Source organism: Sciurus vulgaris (assembly GCF_902686455.1).
Source record: "Sciurus vulgaris genome assembly, chromosome: 7".
Taxonomy (NCBI): Eukaryota; Metazoa; Chordata; class Mammalia; order Rodentia; family Sciuridae; genus Sciurus; species Sciurus vulgaris.
Genome location: NC_136467.1, coordinates 153,090,745 through 153,116,295, shown reverse-complemented (window position 1 = coordinate 153,116,295; position 25,551 = coordinate 153,090,745).

Sequence of the window (25,551 nt, the reverse complement as noted above, 5' to 3'; positions counted from 1 at the left end):
ATTATACTACATTCTTCTGAGGTTCCATAACGAGCTATTATTTTGCTAATGGAATATTCAAGTAGTCTGTGGTAATTTATCAAATAGTCCCAAGTCCCATTTTCTCAGTGTGAATCTTTTTGTTCACAGGTAAATTGATGTGTGGGGGGTTATCAAGGCTTTTTTGTAATTCAAATTATCCATTCCACCTCCCTTCAAAAAAAAAATCTATGCCATTTTAGAAGAGTTTTTGGAAATGTTTAGAATTAAAATTGTACAGACATCATGCAAGTAGTAATTTCTGCATTTTAATTTATTTTATGATGTTGTTGCATTCTGATGCCTAATTGTGAAAATGCCCCTAAATTGGAGGTAGAGGCAGTTGGAAATGTCATTCCACTTCTGTCACGCTGGCACCTATCTTTTGTCAGCTTGAACTTCTGGCTGGAGAACACCCTGATGAGGGAGGCCCAGGAGCTGGGAGTGATCCCAACCCAAGCCCTCCTGCTCTCCTGCCCTGCAAAAGACAGGACGTTAAAACTGGCATGATTCTTATTGAAATGGACGCCACTTTCTGGTGCAGAGCTCTTCAAGGTACAAGGGGTTGTACATATAGCAGTGAATATAGCAGCTGTTGGGCAGAAAACTGCAAATAGACTCATGTTGGGAGCAGGATTCTGCACCACAGGCTGAGGATCTCTTAGTGACGTGCTTGTGACCAGAAGCATTTTGGATTTCGGATTTCCTCCAATTTGGGAATGGGTGCATACACATAATGAGGCATCCTGGGGATGGGGCCCAAGTTTAAACATGAAATTCATTTATGTTTCATATGCACCTTACACACAGCCGGAAGGCAATTTTACACAATATCTCCAGCGTGCCTGCATTTTGATGGAGACTTGTCACATGAGGTCAGGTGTGGAATTTCCTACTTGTGGAGTCTTGTCAGTCCTCAAACATGCTCAGATTTTCACATACTTTGGATTTAAAATTTTCAGATTAGAAATGCTCAGCCCATATTTAGATAAAATGAATCCAAAGTAAGTTACACACAAAATTAACCAACTGGCTGGTTCAAAGTGTCCAGTTCCTGATAGGATGGCAGAGGGGCAGGGCTGACTGAGTTTCCTGAAATCAACCTTAAAGTTCACTCTATAAAACTGTTGGCAGGAGTTCAGGGGCACCAAGATGGCAGTGCAGAGATTGGAGTGTCCCTGTTTAGGATAAGTCCCATTACCATGACAACTCCCACCTCTGAGGACTTATCACCATGGCAACTCCCACCACTGGTTCAATGGGGTAAAGTGGGCAGTATTCTGATTAGGCATCATAAGGTAACCGGTGGGGGCAGGTGGGGTAAGGTCCTAGAGGGAAGAGAAGGGCTCCCAGCCCAGCATGTAGGACCCTAATTTCCAGATACCAGGCCTCGGCTCTGGCTGGGCCCACTCCACTCCGCCTCCCAGAGCGTGTGTGTGTGTGTGTGTGTGTGTGTGTGTGTGTGTGTGTGTCTGACTCAATTCTTTGTTCAGGACACCGAGGATCTAATCCCCACCTGGACACCCTGGTGATAACGAAAGGGTCCATGCAGGAAAGCCGCACACAGAAGGCCCCGAGGAGGCGGAAAGCTGCAGCGGAAGGGGCTCCCCCGCCACGGAAGTGCTCCCAGGAGGCCTTGAGGTAAAGTGGAGGAGGATCACTTAGAATCTGTGCCACTCTTTCCTCTACCCTGTCACTGGATCACCATCTCCTCCCTGTTCACCCAAAGCTACTACAGCTGCTAAAACCACTAGTGTGGTGTTCCTGAGGTGACAGTGAGGAGGCAGGAAGGCCTTGCGGGCGAGGAATCAGGAACCTGGTGTGGACCACCGGCAGTCCTTGGGCCCGCCCTTCCCATCCTTCCCCTCCAGAGAGCTGACTGTCCCATAAAGGACCCCATGGGGGCTGCCTGTCCTACTGCTTCCTTAACCACTGAAACCAGCAGAAGCAGAGGCCAGAGGAAGCCCTCCAGGGAGACGCCTACAGTCCAGCATACAGGAGGTTCCATGGAGCCCGGGCTCCGTCTGCCAAGGGACTTGTCCTCACCCCTATTTTTAACTCACCAGAGTTCACAGAGACTGCAGCCTGGCCTTTGGCCCTTGCCCAAATACATTTCCAGAAATGCAGGCTGTTTTCTATTCAGAGATCTAGCTGGAACAGAGTAACCGATACACCAGGGGAGTATGAATGCACCAAAATAACTAGATGCCAAAGCCTGAAATTACCTAAAAGGGAAAGCACCACATGGACAGTGCATGCCATCTTCAGAAGAAATACCAGAACTGTCGATCCAGCATTAAAATAGAACGAGAAATATCATCCTGGAGATACTGGAAAATATCAACCATATGAAAAAAGAACAATGAGCCTCTTGAACGTTTCACAGGGGAATATTAAATTTAAAAATATAGACTTGTTACTCAGAATTGAAGAAAGATGAAAGACCTTGAATTTAGAAAGACCACTGAGCATAAAATAGGCCTTATAATTTGAAAAATCCCTGTACAGGGTATAAACGTAAGAATATCAAAAACAAAGAGAACGTGCTGAATACTGCTAAAGAGACAGCAGAGAAAGGAACAAACATTCCAATTTCAGAAGAAGAAATAAAAAGAGAAAAATGGGAAATCCAGATGGTGGAGGAGAGAAGATAAGCAGAATGATCAAATACTGTGGGCAACATTTCACGTTGGCAAAGACGGAGAAGGAAGGGGTCTGGCGGGAGAATCAAGACTCAGGGGCCGCTGTATTGACAGTCATCCAGAGACAAACTTCAACACACTCAGTCTGACGAGGTAGGGGAAATGAGAAGTGCGAAATCGTCCTCTCAGGGGGAAGTTATGTTGTTTAAATTTTTAGGACAAATATATACTAAATGTGTGAGTGTGTACATATATGCGCTAAAGCATTGATGACAATCATCATGATTATGGGTCTTTGGGGAAGGACAACTGTCGTAATGATACCAAAACATATTCCACAGCAGAACAAATCACAGTTGGTCCAACAGAAAAGACTGATAGAAAAAGATAGAGAAAGAAAAAAAAATGTGAAGTTTCCAGGAAAAAGAAATCTCAATACAGTGGACATTAACTATGAAAGGAAGTGGGCTGGACCCAAGATTTAAAAGGCGGAGAACCTAATATCGCAACTTAAAGATTGAACAACATGTTGTCCGAAAGAAAAATATTGAGGTTTACCAGGCAAATATACACCAAAGAAGTGACACAGAATCTCGTTAAATGAAACATGATTTGATGCCGAGAAGGATTTAATCCTCCTAAAGGAAGCTCCAGGAGGAGAGCGCTCAGCACGCTCTGCCCGCGCCTCCCTGGCCCAGTCACCTCTGGATAGCTGCGCGCTCTCCTGGCGCAGAGTCGAGTCCCGCACTTGGGATAGAGCAAAACCCGAGTATTTGTGATCTGCCCTTTGGCACGAAATGTTTAGCGACTCCTAGAATTGCAACTGAGCCTTAGAGAAAGAAAATGGATTGAAGAGAACCAGCGTGACACACCTAAGTCAGGGACATAAAAGCAGGACTTCTCGCCATGGTCCGTGTGTTCACCAATCTGCAGGAAAGACTGCGCGCTACAGAGAGAAGACGCAAAATAGCCCTAGTCTGAACCTGTACTCCTAAAAGCTGTAATTCCTGAGGTTAAAAAAAAGTTCCTCCGATGGTGCTCGCAGCTGCTTGAAGACTGCAGGAGAAAATACTAGTGAAATCGAAGACATCAGTAGAAACCATCTTTTGAAGATAAAGGCTAAAAGTAATCGATAATGCATCAATAAGCTCGGGCACAAATATACGTGGATGGGGGTCCCTGAAAGTTAGGAAATCAGGGTACTTATAGAATATCTCAAGAAATAACCAGCACCATTTTTCCCAAGTTGTTCAAGATCCTGTCTTTCAGCCCTCAATCTAAGAAATGCAGCCAACCTCAAGAGCAAGTGGCATTAAAAATTAAAAAATAATGATAATAATAATTACCAAGTCACATCCTGATTGCACGGCTTAAAATTAGTGATAAAGAAAAAATCTCAACCCCAGAGATGGAAAATGTTCATCACATATACAATAATAAAGGTAATATTATAGTCAGTTTCTCATTGGAAATAATGCAAACTAAAAGTACTAAAAAAGAAAGAAAAAAGAACCTATCAACCTAAAATTGTGTATGCATTGACAATATCTTTTAAAAAAAGTTTAAATAAAGACTTGTCAAACATAAAATCACTAATGCATTAAAAACATTGAGAATGATACCTCTGATGAAATTTACAAAGCTTTCTTAAAAATTTTATTTAAATCATTTTAAAAGATAATCTGTTTTTTAAAGCAAAACAAATAATGAACAGCACAGTTTATAAAAGATGGAAAAGCAAAATATATAATAACAATGACAAAAAAGCTAGGAGGGAAAAAAATAGAAATATATAATTTTAAGCTTCTTATAGTACACATGAATTTGTATAATGTCCTGAAAGTAGACTGTAATGAGTTAAAGATGTATATGTTAAACTCTAAAGTAAGCACTAAAATAGCATAATAGATTTGTAGCTAGTTGTCCAACAAAACAAATAATATGGAATCATAAAAGAGAACTTCAGAATAAAGCAGAAAAGAAAAAAGGAACAAATGAATATCAGCTAAATAGAAAACAAATTGATAGAGAAGATTTATACCTTATAGTGCACATAAACACATCAAGGGTAAATGGCCTAAATCCCAGTTATAAGACAAGGATTACATAATTAGGGTTAAAAACAAAAATACAACCATATGCTGCCTGGGCAAAATTCATTACATAAATGTAAAGAAATAGTTCAAAGCAGAAGGATGCATAGCAATGTGCATGGTAATATTAATTGGGAGCCCTGGATGGCTCTATCACTATTCCACGGATGTTTGATAAAAAATAGTGAACTGAGACATACATCATTACCCTGTGTACATGTATGATTACATCAGTGGTATGAATCTACATCGTGCACAACCATAGAAATGAAACAATGTACCACATTTGTGTACAATGAATCAAAATGCAGTCTGTAAAAAATAAAAAAATAAAAAATAATAGTTATTTTTTTAAAAGCAAGACATGGAAAAAAATGTTTAGAATCATTATGTCCTTTTGCTAAATTGACCTGTTTTTAGGGTTATGATGACCCTTTTTATTACTGGAACTTTTCTTTGCTCTAAAATCTACTCTGTGAAATATTAATACACAGCACATATATTAGAAAAATTTCTTACAAAGAGAAGAATATGTTGTGAAGATCCAATTAAATTCTTTTCTAACACACAAAATTATTATAAAAATAAGCAATGTAAATAAAATCTGCACACATTGTAACATTTAGATAACTTGTAGTATTTCCCAATGATAATTGGGAGGCATAAAAAGTAGGACTTTTGCTGACATATTCAATAGCCAGTACAAATAATTCCCAGCTGCAGAATAATCATTTTGAATCAATTCAAAATAACTTGCAAGGGAAACAATGTGCTCTGGACATTGTCATTTCAGACTTACCACATTGGGGTCTTTCTATCTCCAGTGCTGTACCTCTAGGCACAAGCGTGGGAAAAGGCACAAACGGACAGAATGCACTATCTGAAACAGGGAGCATGCTTCTCTAAGTGTTCTCAGCACAGTAGGCCAAATGCTCTCCTTCTCAAATACTCAGGAGAAGATAACAAACAAAACTTTATTTGCAAAATAGGAGATGGTTAGTTTGGGGCTCAGAACTGTAGGTAACAGATTTTCATATTGAATATTACTCCTAGATTAGGAAAAAAAACCTGCTAAGACATTATTTCTATTTTCCTAATATAACTTCATCTCAAATTTGACTTTTAAAATATGTTTGCACCTCTCTGAGATGTATCCTTTATCTGCAACTTCATTTTATATCATTAATTGTAACGGTTAGTTTGACTTGTCAACTTGATTGGATTAAGAGATGAAGATGATTAAGTGGCTTCTTTACGTGTGTTGATGAGGGCCTTTCTAGGAATGATTGGCATGTGGGATAGTGCACTGAAGTGAAGACCCTCCCTAAGCATGGGCCTCACCATCCAATAGGATGGTGGCTTGAATGGAATGCAAGTTGGAAGAACAAGGAAGCCAATGCAGAAGCAAGCTCCACGGACTCTTCTTGAACCGGTTCTTGATCGCTGCTTTGATCGTCTGAGGATATTGGACTCTCGCTCCTTCACCCTCCCAAAGCGGACTCTGCCAGTGATTCTCCAGGTAGTTTCCAAAAGCCTTGGTCTGGGACTAGGGTAGCGCTGTTGATTCCTCTTGTTCTGGGGCTTCCACCTCTTAAACTGAGCAGCTGCCAGTTCTTCCAGCTCTCCAGCTGCAAATGGCCATTGTAGACTATCCAACTTCTGGTTGTGTAAGTCAGTCTAATAAATCCCCTTTTATGATTATACTTCCTTTTGATTCTGTTCCTCTAGAGAACCCTCACTAATACATTAATCTAATTCAGAGCTCCACATTTTAACATTGCTTATGTTTTCCACCTTTATACTTTCTACATACATTGCCTTTTCTCTTTCTAATTGTGGACATTGTCTTCTTTTATGAGAAGTTGAGACCTTGAATTGGATACCATGCATCCTGATTTGACTATTGGTCAATTTTTAAGGTGCTTATCATATTTCCAATTTTTAAATTGATATCAATTGATTTCCCATGTAAGATCAGGGATTCATTTTTAATGTATACATGTTTAACATACATGTGAATATATATAACTTACAAGAGTTATTTTTATATATTTTTACCTTCTATGTTTTAGAATCTTTGCCATTATTATCCACTTTTTCACTGGTTCTATCATCTTGTTACCTCCTTATTTTGAATTTTTTATTGTGATTTATTGTAAGATACAGTATATTCTTTTGATTTTTCTTTTCTGTGAAGGACAGATTTATAAGTAATCTGTATACTGAACTTTAAATACATGAAAACATATTTTGCTTTTACATGTGAACAAAACTTGGCAAGATGTGGGTCTCTTTCATTTGTTTTATTTTGTTCTATATAAACTGTTGACCAGGGGTTGCTTAGAGACCATATTGCCTGCCAATGTGTTTTTGTTAGCCTATAGAGTATTAAGAGAAAATGCAAATTTATTGATGACTTTTTAAATCTGAAGAATTTTACATAAAATCCATACTTCTGGCTTTGCTCAAAAGGTTAAACAGTTGGCAACACTGGAATATCGTTCTCACACAGCAATTCTGCATTAGGGTTGAGTCACAACTTCTGCCGATGATCTGACCTAATGTTGTCAATTCACCATGGCATTTTCTTGCAACACAGTCCTTTTGCATTACCAGTCTAACTTCTGATGGTGAATGAGATTGTGAGCCCTTAGGATATTCAACAAGTTTCTAGAATTTTGTGAATTCAAGAAAATTATGAACCAATTCTGACTTTTATTGTTTGGTTCGTTGGTTTAAGCTTTAAAATAATTGTTGTTGAAGCTGAAGGGAATTATGGAGTTTTCTTTAAAAGGTGAAACAACAAATATTAGAAGAAAGAAAAACTGTCTGAAACTAAGTTTACCTGCTTTACTCCATTAAGCATATTTGTTCTGAAGGCCAAAATATCAATAGAGCATTGTGGTTTGGATTTCAAATGACCCCCAATAGGTCATGCGTCACCGTCATGGCATCGAGGACAAGCACCAGTGTTTAGAGATGAGGCCTTCGAGGTGACTGGATCATGAGAACTCTGTGCTCATGAATGGATTAATCCACTTATCAATTCATAGATTAATGGGCTATTGGGGTGGAACTTTTAAGAGGTGGGGCCTAATTGGATAACAATAGGCTATTGGGGTTTTACCCTTGAAGGGTATATTTTGTCCCCAGACTCTTTCTTTCTTAGCTTTCAGGTGGCAAAGATGTGAGTAGCTTTGCTTCACCCTATTCTTCCTGCTGTAATGTTCTGACTCACCACAAGTCCAAAAGCAATGGAGCTAGCCAATCACAGACTGAAATTTCAGAAATCATGAGCCAGAATAAATCTTTTCTACTTTAAGTTGTTTGTCTTAAGTATTTTTGTTACAGTGATGATAACCTGACTAACAGAAAAAATCAGTACCAAGAAGTAGGGTCATGGCTGTGACAAGACCTGAAAATGTGATTCAGAAGTCTTTGGAACTGGTTTGTTGGAGGAGTTTGGAAAAGTTTGGAGAAGTAGACTAAGGAAGTCCTAGAATGCTGTAAGCAAGGTTTAGTGGGCAACTGTGGAAGCGGAAAGCAGCAGCAGGCTGACAGGGATGTGGACAGTAAGACTGTGCTCACAAGGTTTCAGATGGAAACGAGGGCTCTGCTGCGATATGACCTCGAAGCCACGCGTGTTACATTGTGAGCAAGCAAGCAAACTCGTCTACAGCTTGTCTGTGTCCTGAGATTGTGTGTGAGGTTGAGTTTGAAGGTGATGGACCAGCTTGTCCTTTAGAGGAAGTTCCAAGGCATCACATCACTGAGGCAGGGGCATGGACACTACTGGCTGCATTTAGCCAAACTTACAGTGAATCTGGGGAGTAAAAGGCAGAGAAACATTATTTGAAAAACTTGCATTTGGGTCAAAATGGAAGCACGTGTATAAAAATGTGGGAGAGCTTGACTACATAAGAAATTAGCACTATTGAAAAGAAGACAAGTAGCTCTCACTGAGACAACAGGAAAAATGCCTTGAGGGTATCTCAGGGATCTGCAAGACCGTAGGCTATGTGGTGGGAAGGTGTAAACCTTCCCTTCAAGAAAGAGCCCCTAGGTGCCTTGATCTTAGAGGGCTACCTAGGGAGCTGTTTCCCCAGAATTTAGCTCACTATATTCAGTCATGCAGACACTCACAGGGTGAGTGGCCATGGTCTGAGTGGGCCCAGCTACTGCTCCAATTGGTGGCAGGACTTGGCATCGTTCACCTGGTGCTTGCTTGGAAGGCCTGCGAGACTTTCAGAGTCACAAAATCTTCCACTAATATTTCAAAAAAAAGCCTATGAGGTCAAGCAAGGTGAAGGAGGATCGGAGTCCTTGAAACCAGCTCTGAGAAGCCGATGCCTGACACTATGATGGTGAAGTCACAGCTGCAGTGGGACCCTGGGAAACCGGAGGTACCAGGTACTGGAACACCTGCCTGAGAAATCCCCCGGCAGCAGGCAGAGCCAGCCCAAGAAAGAGGCTAAGGGGGCTGCCACCAGAAAGGCCACTGGGGTTTGACTGCTCCAGCCGTTTAGAACCCACTTTGTGTCACGATGTTCCAGATGCTGGACATGAAGCTACAAAATTCAATGTTTGGTCCACTGGGTTTTGATCTTGCTTTCAATCCTTCCTCCCTATTCCCCTATTTCTCCCTTTTGGAATGGAATATTTACTCCGTGTCATTATACCTTAGAATATGTGACTTGTTTTTATAGGAACTCGTGGCTAAGAGTTTGCCTTTAGAGGAGACTTTGGATTTGAACTTTGAGCAATGCTGGCACTGTTAAGAATCTGCAGACTCTTGGAGATAGACTGAATTCATTGTGCACTGTGAGATGGACATGAGCCTTTGGGGTCCAGTGTCACAATAGCATGGTCTGGATTTTAAATATCCCCAAAAGCTCCTATGTTAAAGATTTGGTCCTCACTGTGACACCGTTCAGAAGCTGGGCATGTAGGAGATATTAGACCACAAAAGCTCTGACTGTATTGGTGGATTAGTCCATCTGCATATTCATAGCTGAACGGGCCTCTGGGAGTTGGTAGGACCTAACTGGAGAAAGCAGGTCATTGGGAGCACGACCTTGAAGCCATGTTTTGCCCCTGCCCACCCCTACCTTTCTCTTTCTCTTTCTCACTCTCTCTGCCATCATGAGGTGACTAGCTTTGCTTCACAATGAGCTTCCCACCATGATGTTCTGACTCGCCACAGACCCAAAAGCAATGGACCCAGCTGTCCATGGACTGAAGCTCTGAAACTGTGAGCCAAAATAAATCTTTCCTCATTTTAAATGATTATCTCAGGCATTTTGTCATAGCAACACAAGGCTAATACATACGGGAAGTTTGGTTTCTATTAAAATCTGTTTTACTTTAATTTTTTATTATGCAACCAGTTAAGTATATGTTGAAGACTTTTTCTCTCTCATTTATATCTATCATCTTTTCTCAAATTGTTTTTATTTTCATTGTGTTTAAGAGAATAACTACTCATATTTCAATTTTCTATAATGCTGAAAAAGACCTTTATTATTTCTAATATTGATTTTAATTTTGTGATCACATTTTAGTTTTTTGATGCATTAGCAATCATTAATATTTTTTGAGTACTTAGCTATGCCAAATATCATTGAAATATTTTGACTATTTTCTCAAATGATTTTTCCAGAAATGCTATGAATAATGTACTATTTTGTTCTCTAAAGTAAAGACAACAAAGTTTTAGGGGATGAATTTTCCAAATTAAAGAAATGGAAAATACCAGAAACAAGATATGTAACTAGGTTTGCTCACCCTTCCTTCCTTCTTTCCTTCCTTCCTTCCTTTCTTTCTTTTGATTGAACCCAGAGGTGCTCTAACACTGAGCTACTTCCTCTGCCCTTTTTTCTTAGTTTTTGAGGCAGGGTCTCACTAAGTTGCTGAGGCTGGACTCAGACTTGTTGTGACCCTCCTGCCTCAGCCTCTGAGTCACCAGGTCCAGCATAATTAGGCATTTTTTAATCCCAAACCCATGGGCTCCCGTTCACCAACCCACACATCTGACTTTCTCTAGGTCTGACTTATTTAGCTCATCTCTCATCCATTTCGGCTTTCTTTTCTACATTGAATATGATATTTATTTTAAATACATTTTAATTGGGATAAAATATGTACATGCTATATAATTTGATAACCTAAAATTGCAATTCTAGCTGTTTTGGAGTGTGCATGTCAGTAACACTGGAAACTGACCCCCAGAACTGTTGCATCATGCAAAACTGGAACTCCCAGCCCCCTTCCTCTCTCACCCCAGAAGCCACCTGCAGCTTTCTCTCTCACCAATTTCTTTGTGTCCTTCTGATGTATAATAAACATCAGTTGTTCTGTAGGGATCTTGTTTTCCTAAACATTTTTAGAGCATAAAATGAACTAAGTAATTTACAGGTTTGTTTTTATTAGAAATATTTTCAAAATAAATTCTTCCCTTCTTTCCTAGGGCTATTGTATTGTGCTTGGTGCTGTAGAATCACTTAATATGATGCTTTCAAACAATAAATCCCCCCCACCCTTGAAAAGAATGACTTATTCTGCTAGATTTCAGTCATTTGTCTCTGAATCCAGTCTCAATCTTCTTTTCAGATCTTAAAATTCCCAGGTGTTGGTGCGCACAGCCCCAGACTCCGTTCTGGCACCACAAAGAACTTCAGAGGGTGCGGTAGGTCCTCCAGGTCTGGGTCTGAAGTGTCACCCATGCCATCGAGGTCCCTTTAGTGTTTCGCTCCTGAGGATGACGGGCTGAGAGACCTCAGGACAGAGTGGGCTGGACCAAGGGATGGAGTACTGGGTCTCACAGAGAGGAGCTTCTGCAAAGCAGAAAGAGGACCCTGCCTCCAGGGCTTGTGACGGAAACCCACCTCACGGCCCCCAGAGCCCGCCAGGCTGCTGCCGGCTCCTGGCCTGAGGCCTCTCCAGCTTTGCCTGACGGGTTGGACCCATGTTCCTGGTTTCCACGGCTGCTGAGCCTGCACCTCTTTTCCTGTTTTCATGCACACTCTAATGGAAAAGTGGCAGAGGACGAACCAGGCCAAGCTAGTTGCCAACAATGTTGCCAGAATATTCTTTCATGTCCAGGGCAAAGCTCCCGGAACCCAGTGTGTGCCCCCAGTCCTGCTGGTACCGCGCTCAAGGGCAACCGGCCTTTGACCCGACTGCAGCTGGGCTTTGAGGAGCCGACTGCTGTTGGCCACCATGGTCTTTCCACTGTCTTTTCTCAGAGTGAGGTGGCAAGAAAGACACATTGCACTCACGGTCAACAGGACACCGAGATGCAATTGGAAAGATTTCTTTGTTGAAAATATTCATTCTCTTCACATCAAGTTTAATTTTGCCATGATAACTTTAAATTATCAGATTTCTTTTTTACAGTCAAGGTTGAATGACCTTCAAACCTTCTGAATTCTATTTCATGTCCATAATACATGTTAGCTTAATGAACAGACTTGGTGGAAGTGACAATAGCCAAATTATAAAAATCTGTCAAAAATCCATTCTACCATGGTCAAGTTCTTCATTATTTGATGGACAGAGGGATGAACAAGTTGGTACAGAAAAGGGCAGAGCCTGAAATTCAGGGAAAAAAATTGTAGGTTGAGACTGGAGATTAAAATCTCAAGTATTGCTTAGTTTAAGAAAACAAAACAATTTGAACCTTGAATAAAATCGTGTGTGCATGTGCATGTATGAGTGTATGTGTATGTGTGTACACACGCACACTGCGGCGTGTGAATACCGTGAGTCAGCTGGTGGGCCATGACACAGTGTTCTTATAGGAAGAGGGGCCAACGTGTTAGCATAGTCTCAGCGTCCTCTCAGACAGGGTGGCTCCCGGGTCAAGGCTATTAATGATACTAATTCTAAACATAGGAAGTGTTTTGGAAAGTCCTCGTCAGCAGCTTAGATTCTATTTCTGGAGTTTTTTGTTAGGAGGGTTTACATAGGCCTCAGGACCCCTGTTTCTATATCCGTTGATAGACTTGCTCACAGTTTTCATTTTATTACTGTGTGGATATTTTGTGAATTTTAATAACTTTAGTAAACCAACCTGCAAAAATGCTTTAAGGTCTTTGGAGAACCTCCAGAACAGAGGAGGTCGTGTTATTTCTCTGGAGAAAATATAATATTATTCCATAGCAAATATTGTGTGGTCCTTTTTTTTTTAATGGAAAGACTCAATATTGCCAAGTATGTTCTATAACTTTCTCCCCCAAATTGCCACTTGGCAGCTTCTCACCAGAAAGTGCTTCACATAACCTCCTAATTAGATACTTTTTGTGATAGATTTTTAGATTATTTTTCAAAGGGAAAAAAAAAAAATCACAGGAATTTAGGAGTTAGTGTGACGGAAAATTGGGAACCATTTCCAGAGGAACAGTCATTCTTCATGGTGAAAATGAGCAAGCCCATTGCTCCTAGAGGGAAGCCCTGGGCAGGTAAACACGAGGACACGGGAGATGACATTGTCCATCCGATTAGGAGCAAAGAGAAATCTTGAGGTGTTTCAGATTTAGTCTAAAGAACGTAACTGAGCGACTGGGTTTGCAAGAATCTAGAAACCAAATAGATATGGTCACCTCTGTCAATGAATGAAAAACCTTAAATTTACAAAACACTTTAAAGTGTAAAATAACACATTCATGTATGTAGTTTCACAAAAACCATGAAGTAGAGCAATGTGTTGCTTCAAGATGAGAAAACTAAAAATCACAGTTACTAATTGATTCCTCCAAGGTCATACACTAGGGATCTGGGACTCTAACCTTGATATTTTGATTCTCTCCTGCGTTAATCAGTTTTGCATTACTATAAATAAATACCCGAGGCAGGCTGACTTTATAAAGAACAGAGGCGCATTCAGTTCATAGCTCTGGAGACGAGGGCATGGGCCAAGCAGCAGCATTGACGTGGCTCTGGTAAGGACCTCTTCTTATCTTGGCACTAGCTTATTTGGCAGTGACAGGTTATGTCACCAAACAGAAAGCCACAGTAACTGGAGTCCCAGGATCCCTGCTGAGCCCACGGCTCACCAACCTAAGTACCTCCCAGTCTTAAGGATTCCATCACCTGGGGACCAGGTCTCCAACAAGGGAGCCCTGGTGGGATAGACCGCCCCCCAAAGACAGTCTCTACCGGGGTTTGCGGGATGCGCTGGAGTCCACACTGGGGAGGGGCGTCCCTTGCATCCAGTCTGTCTCCCCGTCTGCCTCTCCGTGAACTTCGGCAGGACTTCCCACCGGATGAGAAGTGTGGCAAGCCAGCTTTACTGGGAGTGCGTCCCCTGCAGTGAGCCTGGACAGAAATGGGCCTGCCAACCATAGATCATAGCTTCTGCTGTCCATGTTTTTCTTTCCTTTTTCGTAAACGGTGACACAGGATCATGAACGCGAAATACTTATCTTCATTTTCTCATGCAGGGGTGCGGCGTCCTGTGCCGGGGAGTGGAAGCGTGGCTGCCGTCGTCAGGTCTCAGTGATGGTGCTGGTTCTCCTCCATTGCCTCTGCCTAAACCAGCATTCCCCAGGCACGATGGCCCTCCCTGCTTGTGCCCTAGATTTTCCCTTCGCTAATGTGCATTCTAACTGGAAACACGTGACCCCCAAGAGATTAAAACCCCTCCCAGAACAGAACCAAACAAACATTTCATAACTCAACTTTCCCCGGGATCGTATTCCAATGAGATTTCCATGTGGTTGCAGATGTTGAACTTCACATTGGCATCTGGCATAGCCTTGGAGAGACAAATAAGGAGATTTGTGTGTGTGTGTGTGTGTGTGTGTGTGTGTGTGTGTGTGGAAAATCTCATATCAGCGCCAAAGAAAGAAACCAGGAACTGATTCAAGAAAGATATACCTTAATTTTGTTGCAAATCCTTTTCTGACTTCCAGCCTTCAATATCAATGTGTCACATTAAATTATTTCATTAAGTACTTCATCTCCATTGTAACCTGCTTGTCTTTGAGGACACACTTCAGATGTGCCATGTACACGTCTGCAATATTTAGATTCAAAGGACACCTGCTGACACCTAACTGGAGAGGGGCGTGCGTTCTTTCCTCCCCCTTCATAAATATATATTGCAATTGCCACTATTATTAAAAAAAAATTATGCTTTGGTCCTCCGCAAGCCACCATGCTCTACTTTTCTTTCATTCCTAAACTGACCTTGCTCCCTCAGAAAGACAAGAAGACAACCTTAAGTGACAACGAGACAAATTTCATTTTTTTGGGAACTGCCTTTTCAATTATTTCTCTCTTCTCCATTTCTCCTTGCTGACCTGGTCCAAGCTGTTACTTTGACAGGGGTCCCTAACCTCTAAATTAAAATATGCAAATTGTTATACTTCCCACACTAGGACCAGGATAGTCTCTGCATTGTAATCGCAAAAGATTGTTCCATTCCATTTTACACCAAAAGAATATCGTTACCTACTTCTGCCATTTCCTATTATGACAGAAAGAAAACCCTGCAGACTGATAGATTTTAAGCAATACCCTCACGCATCAGTGTATTTCTATTTTTAATATGAAAGATCATTAGTTTTTGTGACCCATATTTTGCTACAGGGAATATATGTCCAGATAGATCCAAATACTTTCAAAGGCTTGTAAGATATTTTCAATGGTTCAATATTGAGACCTAGTCTAGTTCAATTTGAAACATAACTGTACCCTTAAGTACTTAATTTGTATTAATAGAGTTGAAATATGGAGCATTTACTACTCGGTACATTTTCTTTCTGTCTCTCTTCTAGCAATTTTGGAACCAGGAGGCTCCTTCTTCTGCTGGTCACCTGACCAGCCAGCATTGTTCCAGGCTGATGAACGAGTCATTGTGTTTTTCCTGTGTGTGCACATGCAACATCCCCATTAGAAAGTTGTTTCCTGAGCCCGTAAGAAAATTAGCTTTATAAATACCGACTGTGATGATAAATAAACTGAAATCTACCGGTACTCAGAAATTGCTGAAGGCAATTCTCTGTGATGCTTGCCATAGTTCTCAGAAATTCCCGGGTGATTATGAATTGTCCAAATTCCAAATTCCACTTAGAAACCACAGTATGGGAACCACTGAACTATGGAAAAAAGTGGCAATGAGAAATAAAACTACCAGAAAAATCAAAGGGTTATGAGACATATTAATTCTTTTTTTGGTCAAATGTAGTTGTATTAGACTGGTTTATACTGGCCTTTTAATCCTCAAACATTTTTGATTGAAATAAACATATCAAACAATGAGAAAAAAAATCTTCAGTTGAAAATGTCACGCAAACCACAGGAAGAGATGAGCACAGACCTCAATGCTGAGGCCATCGGCCAGGTCTATGTCCGTTGGTCATGAGCCCTGTGGACACCATATCTGGGCCTTAGTTTCCGTACAACTTAAATCGCAGATTCGAATTCCAAGTGAGAAGACTTCAGGGCTGGGAGGAGCCTGATGTCTCTGCTTGGACAGGCTAAGGGAAGATAACTATTGGGCAATTATTTAGTTTTTTCATTTAATGAAAACTGCTTCCAGTAAGGACTGAGGGTTGGGAGAAATCCCTGGAGACTGCAAAAAGATGTCAGGGAGCAGGCGAGCAAACCTGTGGCTGGCTGTTACCGCAGTCGGAGGCCACTTGGAAGCATGCAGGGCCTGACAGCATTTTCCTGAGGCCTGTGGATCTAAGGTCTAGCTCTAGGCCCCTTTCTTCCCTTTTATTTGATAGTCTTCCTCTCCCAGAGGTTGTAAAAAGTCAACCCTTAATTACCTCGTCTCCCAAGACAGCAAATGGTTGTCAGGTTTTTACAAAAGGTAGCGGAAACAAAAAAGGGCCCAACTCTGGCTTGGTTCGGTTTGGCTTGTCTATCTCCACCAAGATGTCTGGGTCTGACATGATGCAGCCTGTCTCCTTTCTCTTTGAGAAATGAACTCAGAGGAAGATATGTGTATTTCTTCATTATTCGAAAGAGCTACAGACAGCCCAGAAGACTAGAAGGGAACTTTTCATATCCCCAGGGAAAGGAGAAAAGATCCCAGGGTACCCCCATCTTAAGAAAACTAGTCTGAGTGTCTGGGGTGCCCTGGGTGTGTGCCAGGGTCTCAAACCTGTTTCTACAGACCCAAGTTGTGAATTAGTCAAAGGCAAGGTGTGATAAAATTCTGAATTTTTTTAACTTAGTATGACTGGTCTAAGGAAAGTGGTAGATTCATAGATTGAAGTGAAAATGTGGAAAAGAATTTTCTCTGATCTCTGAAATCTTTGAAGAATGCCAGCTCTGTAACTGGAAGTTACTGATTCAGGAACTTATTGCCTAATTATTTCTGTTTGTTGGGGAATTTTTTAAAAAGGAGGAAATTTATCATCATACCTTCCACAATTCTAAGGGTTTGCAGTTACAAAATAGACTCTTTAAAATGAAAGCATTTTACCCTTTTTATGCTGTCTTTTCTTTTCCAGCTTACATTTATATTCATATTAATCAAAACAATTTACATTTGTGGAACCATGCTAACCATACTTTTAGAAGATGTCTATGATATTCTAAGAAGAAAAAATATGCTCCAGAAGAAAGTTATCAGTGTTGTGATAAAAGTCTGAGCTTTGCTACACTTTGATGACCTTCGTTAGCTAGATATTTCTGACATCATCGTGATTAAGTATCAAACTTGTGCTGACCTGGGAGTCCGTGTGAGCTCCCTGGTGATGTTTCCGCAGGAGTGAGGTGCTGCGCCTGTCGAGCACAGATGCACTTGGAAGAGTTCCACCAGGAAAGGAGGAGGGGGGCACCTGAGCTGAGCGCTGACGTTCAGAGGCACGTGGCTACCGCACATTTAGGATGACTGGCTTTTCTTGTCATTCTAAAAATAATTACCAGTAGGATAGAGGTGTAGGTAGCAGGAATTGATATGCACTGATATTTTCCCATAAGAAAAATGAAAGCTAGAGAATTCTTAACAAATGCAATTTCACTTTTAGTATCCCACCTGTCAAGAGGGCCTGTGTTCTTTAATGAACAGTTAACGAAGACATCCCAAATGCAAAGGCTGGATATATTTCCCTGGGGCGTGCTGGCCAGAGGTGGAGGGCTCTGGGGTGCAGGGTCCCCCACAGGGGAAGGGGAGGGGCTCACCTGGCAGGAAGCACCCCTGGGTTCTGCTCCTGGACGGGACCTACTCCCAGGCAGCCCTGGTGGTAGGAATGGTTGGGATCATTTGGCTGAAACTAAGAAATCCATGCAACGGAAGAAGGAAAGTGGGAGAAAGCTAAGAACTGTCAGTAGGAGTACGTCACTTGGGATGCTCTTTCTTCCCCATTAAGAAAACCTACTTTACCAGTGGGGCAAAGGACATTTTACCCTGTGAAATGTCTTCTACGCTAAAGAAGAAACAAAGTAAGCAGAGGAAGTCTGTTAAAAATGACCAAGAAACTCCCATACACACCAGCTCTAGTATACATAGCGTAGAAATGAAACCCCATCACCCACAGAGGCTCTCTGGCATTTTCTTTCTTTCCTTTTCAGGCCAGCCTCCCTGTTCTCACTGAGACCCCTGGGCACCTGTTTATCTTCCTGGCAGTTTAAGTAGATTGCCAACCTCGGGCCCTGTACCATCTCTCTGTCCCTATTTCAGAATCTCCAGCAAGGCTGTGGTGGCTTGATTAATTCAGAGCAATGGTAGTAATAATTAAATAAGATGCACCCTGAATTTTAAGAAGGGTAGGAGCAAGTGGTTATTTGCCTCCGCCAGACCTTGTTGAAATTAGTTGTGTTTGGTTTTCCAGCTTGTTAGCAGTCTGAATTGAGATTCAGTTCGCCTCTCAGTCATTACCTGCCCCTTCCGCCCTGCTCTGCACAGGCTTTCCGATGGCTGATTGATATGCGGCCTCTGGGCTTCCCAGAACTATTACGGAAGCTGGCTGACCTGGAGATGCCCGAGCTTCCTCCAAGGGACGGAAGTGCCTGCCTCATCTAGGCAATATTCAGGGCAACAATTTATTTAAGTTTCAAAGTAGAAAACTAACAAAATGGCACACACCTAAGATATTGATATGAAAACTCAAAGAGAACCCCAGGAAATAATAAAGGTAAAGATAGGAAACGTACAAGGGAATCGAATTTTAACCTAAAAATAGCCTCTATACCTTCAAGAAACCTACATTTCCAATGCTACATGAAGTCATTTAGAGATGCTGTTGTGTATTTTAGCAATTTGATTTTCTCCACTCGTTTGTTGAATCCATCCCTCCAAAGTAATTAACATAATCACTAACATTATAAGATCATTTTCCTCACTACAGATAAATGACCATCAAACTGGTGCCTTCTCTCTAGATTCAGAAATGCTTAAATAGTCCATTATTACCCCAGTCGCCGTGGAGACACCAAGTGTGAGATGGAAGGCATAATCAGGCCCGCCCCCTGCAAGGAGAACGAGACTCTTCCTCCAAGAATTAATTCCCTCTAAAGTATCTGAGTGTCACGAAGATAATCGAAAGCACTAAAAATAAAATCAAATGCAATAGGTAATCTAAAGGTCATGAGAGCTGCCACTAAACAATTAGAGCATTTTTCAAATTGCAGTAGGTTTTATAAATATGCCTTTGGCTTATATTCTGAATATAAATTGCTTTTAAATAGAGTTTTTGCGACTAAATGTGCATCTAATGAAAATATTTTATATGTCATAAGCTTTCACATGTCAAATCGTACCATTGATGAAATCCTGAAGGTCATGAGACTTCTTGAATGAGCAAGGTAGCTTCAGTGTTGGCAAGAATAAGTTTTCTAAGTATGATAATGACGTCGGTTCTGAACGCAGGAAATTTTAAAAAGGCTCTGTACCTAAATGTTCATCTAATGAAGAAACTTTTTATGTTACAGTTCTCATCTCTTATTTCACTGAATCAAAAAAAAAAAAATCTAAAACATCATTTAGAACACCATTTAATTGTCTCAAAAAACACCATCTGTTGGTAAGAGGTTTTATCAGTTTGCAAATCTGAACCTATTTTATCTGAAGCAAATTAGGAAAAATGAGGAAATATTATTCCTAATTTTAAAGGCAAAAGTGAATTTGCTTAACGAAGAGGCATTGATTTTTTTTTTTTTTTTTTTTTTTTTTTTTTTTTTTTTTTACAGTCTTATACTGTGGATTAGTGGTATCAGTTAACCAAGAACTTAGATTTCTCAACACTGAACTAGAGCCCAGGTGTAAGTAAAACGAGGAAGTGTTAACTCCCAGCATCTGTGTGCGTCCCTTTCTTCTCAGACGCCTGCTGTCTCCCAGGTCCCCAGCATCCTGGTGCCCAGCACTGATGCACAGGCTAGCATCCCCTCCTGGCTGGTGGCACACAGTTGACAGGACACAGAAGACCAGACATCACCCGGAGCACGTGTCCTGGGTCCTGTTCCTCCTCAGCAGGAGCTCTCCCACAGGGCTCTGTGCCACGGTTAGCTTTCACTCACAGGGATACCTGCTCTGCTTTAAATGCTCACGGTCCTAATCTTAGGAAGGAGCTGCGTCCCTCTTTCTTTGGCCACTCTGACTTTCTGAGGTGAGTTTCCAACCTGCTCTTGCTGTCTGTAATCTGATGGTCCTTTGGGCTACTCCTCGCCCGAGGTACCAGGAGGCAGAGGCATTGACCTCTCCCGATGCTGATGTGCCCCTTCAAGGGATTATAGGTCCATAAGGTTATTGTGGCAGTCTTCCCAGCTGATGACTTTGAAGAATCTGCAGAAATGGAGTCCTTTTTCTAATCTGAGGAAATGGTTAATATATAGAATTTATTTCTATCTTCCAAATGGTGATAAACATATCAAAAGATTCTCAACATCATGTGTCACTAAAGTAAAAGAAATTAAAATCAGAAGATGATATAACTAAATATCCATCAGAATGGTACTATTCAACAACCACTGAAATTAAAAGGATGCAGAAAAATGAGACTCTCAGATACTCATGGTGGGAATACCCCTGATACACTTGCTTTTGATAACAGCGTGGTAGTGTCTAATAAATCTGAATACATACATGGGCACATATCCACCCAAAATTAGAGTTTATGTATGTATGAACTCTAATGAACACCAACAAAAATTTGATAGCATATTATTTATAAAACTCCCAAACTGGCAATGAAAACACTATCATCTTTGGTAAAGAGTAATTGTGATAATGTGCCAGGGAACATTATATATCAAAGAAAAGGAACAAAGACTGCCACAGGTAAAAATGATGGATCCATATTAAACAAGGGTTAGTCATATAAGGATAACACACTCCACTAATTCCCCTCATATGAAGTGACAGAAGCAAGACACTCTAATCCAAGGCTATCTTTGGAGGCAAAAGAATGAGGAAGGCTCTTGACCTGAGTGATGGTTACGGGAACATACATTTCATAGAAGTCAACTGGCTGCCTACTGCACTCCTTCTTACGGCGGCCCTAGAATACAGTGGTAATTTGACCCAGTCATCCCACTCCTTGGTTTGTACCCAAAGGACTTAAAATTAGTAAACTGCAGTAACACAGCCACATCAATGTTTATAGCAGCTCAATTCACAATAGCTAGATTGTGGAACCAACCTAGATGCCCTTCAACAGATGAATGGGTAAAGAAACTGTGGTATATATACACAATGGAATATTATTCAGCCATAAAGAAGAATACTATTATGGCATTTACAAATAAATGGATGGAATTGGAGAATATCATGCTAAGTGAAATAAGCCAAGCCCCCAAAACCAAGGCCGAATGTTTTTCCCTGAGAAGTGGATGATGATATATAATGGGGTGGGGATTTGGGGAGTGAGAGAAGAATGGGGGAACTTTAGATTATGTAGAAGGAAATGAGAGGGAGGGGGCATGAAAAATGGTGGAATGAGACAGACATCATCACCCTATGTACATGTATGATTACATGAATGGTGTGAATCTACATCGTGTACAACCATAGAAATGGATGTACCCCATTTGTGTACAATGAATCAAAATGCAGTCTATAAAAATTTTTTAAATGAATAATTTTTTTAAATCCCTTAATTTGTTCAAGGTCAAAACAGTAATTCATCCCTCACCGGCTAATCCCTATTACCCAAGCACCTAAGAGTCAAACTGGAAAACAATGTAAAATTACCTATTTAAATTAGAAATGCAACTGTCCCATGGGCTCCCCTGAGTCCACATGATTGACACATCACCTCCACAAAAACAAGCCCCCATGGAAAGAATATCACACAAATATGGGGAAAATAAAAACTGACACACCCTTCCACTGCACAGTGTTGGCACAGACACTTCTCCATGCTAAGAACAAAAGGCCGGTTTGTTAATTCAAGGTGCACTTGGTAACATTCACTGACACTGGTTAGGGTTTGCCACTCAGCCACCCGACGATTTCTCAAATTCATCTTGCAGCTCTCCCGTGACTACAGAGAGAATTTTTTGCCTATAAAGTAGTTTGCATGTAAGAATTTTAAGCCTCTGACAGATAGTGTATCTCTCAGAAAAAAAAAAAGATCATTTTTATGTCGTAAGCTAAAGTTTAAATTAAAAGTTAATCTAAGTCATGTTTGTCTTGAAGTTATAGATAAAATCAGAAAAGAATTCAGGAAGTGGGGCTTCAATTCAGAGGTGCAAGCACTCATTCAAGAGTCGTTTATCGTGAAACAGCATTAATTTTTTCTTTTTGCCAGGTCTTGCTCTATGTACTAAACACAAAGTTGTCACCAGCACGTATTTGCCCTCAAAGTGATTTCATTCTGCCGGGAGACAAACACAATAAGTAAGTATTTAAACAAATAAGAAAATGTCAGTGGATGATACTGCGTTCTCTGAAGAAGACATCGGTTAAGGACCAGGGCTAGCTGGGGTGGAGGCTGGACTCACCAGGGTCTTCTAGCAAGGCCTCTCTGCACAGGGGACTTGGGCACACGCACACCTGAAGGCTCTGGTGACGGGCGAATGGAGAGCTGAGGGAAGAGCTGCCAGGTAGGAGAGAAGCCCTGTTCTGTGCAAACACTCTGCTGGCTCTCGTGGTCACACGAGCCCGTGGGTTGGCACACGGGGTGGGGGCAGCAGAGGCGGGGCTGAAGCTGGTGTCGATGCCCAGCGACTGCAGAGAGGGAGAGGTAGTGAGCCAGGTGGGACCGCAGGCAGCACATCGGCCGTCCCTGCCTTGGGGCACGACGACTGGAAACTTGGGCTTCATTTTAGCAGAAGTAGCGAAACAAAGATGAGTGACAAAGACGATGCCCACGTCGTAAAAGGACTACTCGGCACATCGTGCAGCAGCGCACTGCCATCTGAGAGACTGTCGCAGTGAAATGCCTTTGGAACCGCGCTGCGCTCCCTTTCCAGCAGGTACGCCGGGCCTCCAGGCGTCCTGGAGTCACGCCCGGCCCAGTGCCGGCTCCTTTCCTTCCTTTCTCTGTGCAATTTCTGGGATCTAAGCAACAACTAAAATAAAAGACAGCATTACCTCAAGGCTGGTGGAAGAAAAATGTAGTTACAAAGAAATAATGTGGGACTCAACACTGCCCACCCACGATATGGAGAATTCCTGAGGTCGCCAGAGTTCCTGGCATGAGTGAATTGCTTGCGCCACAGCTCCAGCTATTTCCGGGCGATGGAGAAGGAGCTTCTTGGTTTTATTTTGTAGGTTTGGTCGAGATTGGCATCCCTCGACCTCCTCAAGCTCAGAGACTGTTTTCTCTGCCAACCCTGCTCCTGCACATGAAGAGAGTGCAGTAATTACAGACTTCACCTGTGCTCTCAACCTGGAAAGTACGCAGCCACTTCCATCCTGTCGTGGATGCGACCACACCCGCGAGCGCCAGGGCAAGCTGAGGGCCTGCTCTCCGGTTGGAGGACCAGAACAAGGGGCGGGGGGCGCCTCACTGCCTCCCGTCTGAGCGCTTTCATCTGGTGGAGCACCAGAGCAGACCTCTCCCGAGAAAGTCATCAGTCAAGAGGCCAAACTGGAGCCCCACAGCGAGGACTTCCAGTGCCAAGAACAGGGGACTCAGAAATGACAGATGGCCTGTTCACTGGCGTTTACCTAGGCCCTTCCCAAGGAGCGGATGGAAACTTTAACCCTCTCACCTCCCTTCTCCCCTCCCTCCCAAGAACCCAGACTGGATTTCAGGCTAGTGGCATCGCTCCGGAGCTAGCCCATCCATGCACGAGAAGGTCAGTGGCATCGCTCCGGAGCTAGCCCATCCATGCACGAGAAGATGAAAATTAGATGGTGAGTTGTTGCTCTGACCTTCTGTCCTGATACAGGTAACTACCTAAGCTATTTATCCTGTCCTCCAAATCCACGTAATCAGGTTGTGGCACTTCTCCTGCCTTGGACCTTCTGGGGCAGGTGCTGGAAGGAGCCTGCATTGAGTTTGTTATCTCACACACACGTGCACACACACCCCTAAAGGTGCTGGATAATGTCTTTTCCTCTTTCAGATTCACTGTCTGGATGAACAAAGTCGGCTTCATTGTGCTCAGCTCATGGAACTCTCCAGCAGGAAAAGCAGGCAGGTAGGCTCATCCCAAGCCCTCTCCCTGCTGGACCACGGCCAGCAGTGGCCACTTCTCCCCATACACGGCCCAGCCCACCTGGCTGCCCACACCTCCCGCTAGGCTCTCTGCAGCTCTCCAGCCTTCCTCCACCTTGTGAGAAGGCCCTCCACCCGCTTCCTGCTTTCCGAGTGTGCCCTCTCCTCCCTGCCTTCCCAGACCAGACGTTGCCTCATTTGGTGACTTTCAGTGGCAAATGTCATTATCAATTCTATCGACCCCAGAAGGTCAAGCAGGCAAAGGAGCCATGAGCAGCGTTTTACAAGAATTCATATTTATTGTAAAAGAATAGTTTTCTAGGTCTCCCAAAATGGTCAACTGGGGAGAATTTGCCTTAGCACATATCAGCCAAGAAACTAAGGTTGAGTTTTAAAGTAAATAGAAGAAGCTGAGAGCTAACATTTATTGTAAGTCCTTTGTGAGCCTGAGAATTTACATACTGTACTCTTTAATCATTAAAACAACTATATGAATTAGAGCTAGTAAAAAATCACAGCAAATACTCAAAAGCTAACTTCACCCTGAGGTATTATTTTTACTTCGTTCATGCTGTTGCCATTCTAAGGGATTAATACATATTTTTTCATTTTATTATTTGATATCCAGATCTATGAGAAGCAAGTGAGAAAAGAGAGAAATGTATAAAAGTTCAACAACGACCCTCCTTGTTCCAGCCGTGGATTCTTCCCTTTGGGGGCGAGCTTCCCAGTCCCCAGCAACTGCCCCCCATGAGCTTAGTGTCAGCTGTTTCTCAGCTTAATCTCTCTCAAGGGTCTGAGGGCCTCCACTTCGAAGAGGTTCAGTCCTTCCCACGGAGGGACATTCTCTCTTTAAGCTGAAGCCTTTGGATCTCTATCGGTGAAAATCATTATTCTTTCCTTTAGAAGCAAATTGCAGAGAACACAGCTTCTCGACGGAGCCCCAGGTTTTGAGCACGACTTCACCTCCGGCATATGAGCCAACTGCAAACATCTAGTACGATGCCCTTCTGCTTTTTTATCACCGTTATTATTCCTGCCATTAACAAATGATTCTGGCAGCTGAAAGGTTCTCAGCTCTCCCCTGACGCATTAGCGAGCAGGCCACCGACCGCATCTCCTCTGCCCTGCGAGAGTCTCCTGCAGTTCTGTTCCCAGCGCTCTGCTCTCCTGGGCCCTCCGCCCTGCATGTCTGGCTACCTCCTGGGTCTACTCATTTAAACTTGGCTGGCCTGGCCC